A 1,597-nucleotide genomic window follows, 5' to 3' on the forward strand; every position below is an offset into this window, starting at 1 on the left:
TTGTATTTCTCATCCTGAGTGACATCCATGAGAAGATCGGTCACTGTGGGCACAACTACATGTTATCGCAGTTGAGAGAGATGTTTTGGATTCCACAAGCAACCTCCGCCATCAGGAAGCTCATATCCAACCAATGCACGGTCTGCAGAAGACTACAAGGACGAGTTGGTGAACAGAAAATGGCACCTCTACCAGAAGATCGTCTTATACCGGACAAGCCACCGTTCACCAATGTTGGAATTGATTACTTCGGCCCATTTGAGGTGAAGCAGGGCCGGTGCACTGTCAAAAGGTATGGTGTGATGTTCACCTGCCTCACCATCCGAGCAGTGCACATTGAGGTGGCTGACAGTCTGGACACAAGTGCCTGTATCAATGTCCTTCGTCGCTTTATAAGTAGAAGAGGACAGGTCTCCATAATGTGATCTGACAATGGCACCAATTTTGTTGGTGCCGAGAAGGAATTGAGAGAGGCACTGGAAAACCTGAACCAAGCAGAAATAGAGAAAATGATGCAAAAGAAAGGCATTAAATGGATTTTCAATAGTCCAGCGGCATCACATCAAGGAGGGATTTGGGAGCGGCAGATCCGTTCAGTTCGTAGGATTCTCAGCGCTCTGCTTAAGGAGCAGACACTCGCTGACGACAGCCTTCAAACACTTCTTTTTGAGGTTGAGAGTATAATAAATGGCTGACCCATAACCAGCGTATCAGATGATCCACACGACTTAGATCGTCTGACGCCCATCCACCTGTTGTTGATGAAGAACCAGCCTAGCCTGCCACCAGGAATCTTCAACCAGGATGATCTATACGCAAGAAGGCGTTGGAGGCAAGTACAGTATCTTGCGGATCTATTCTGGCGCAGATGGACACGTGAATATCTCCCCCTCCTCCAGGAACGCCAGAAGTGGACGAGACAGAAGAGGAACTTTGAGCCTGGGGATGTGGTGCTAGTGGTCGGCAGTTCATCTCCACGCAACACATGGATCATGGGAAGATAGTACAAGTCCTACCTGACTCCAGTGGAACTGTATGCCGTGTGAGGTTGCAAACAAAAACAGCACCTTGGAGAGATCTGTGCATAAGCTATGCTTATTGCAAGAAGCCATATAAAGAGAAAGGAGAAAATTTACTTTTTATTTAAAGATTATTTATTTGTAGTTTATTGATAGTCTTGATTTGATGGCTCTTAGTTTTAAGTTAATTGATAATTGTGTAATTTTACAGTATACCCAATTAGGGGCCGGATATGTAAGAGCCACAAAGCAGAAAAGATAGGATGAAAATATATGTACAATTTATATTTGCAATTTATATTTTGTTCCATTCTTGATTCATGTCATTGTGTAGTTCATAATTTCAAGAAAATGATTATTGATATACAAAAGTTTGACGACGCTCCCTTAGAGTGACGTAATTGAGCACGTGCAGCACCAGTTTAGGCAGAGCTGTGCAAGGCACGGGAGCATATAGTTTTCTTACCGTGCTCCATGCTTGAAGTGAATTTGTAACCCTTTGATTTTCTAAGTAAAGTCACCTAAACATAAAGAGCCTGTCATGTCGTGCGTGTGAAGAATTACTGTGTCTGCAGCTC

This window comes from Archocentrus centrarchus, unplaced genomic scaffold (genome assembly GCF_007364275.1).
Source record: "Archocentrus centrarchus isolate MPI-CPG fArcCen1 unplaced genomic scaffold, fArcCen1 scaffold_55_ctg1, whole genome shotgun sequence".
NCBI lineage: Eukaryota > Metazoa > Chordata > Actinopteri > Cichliformes > Cichlidae > Archocentrus > Archocentrus centrarchus.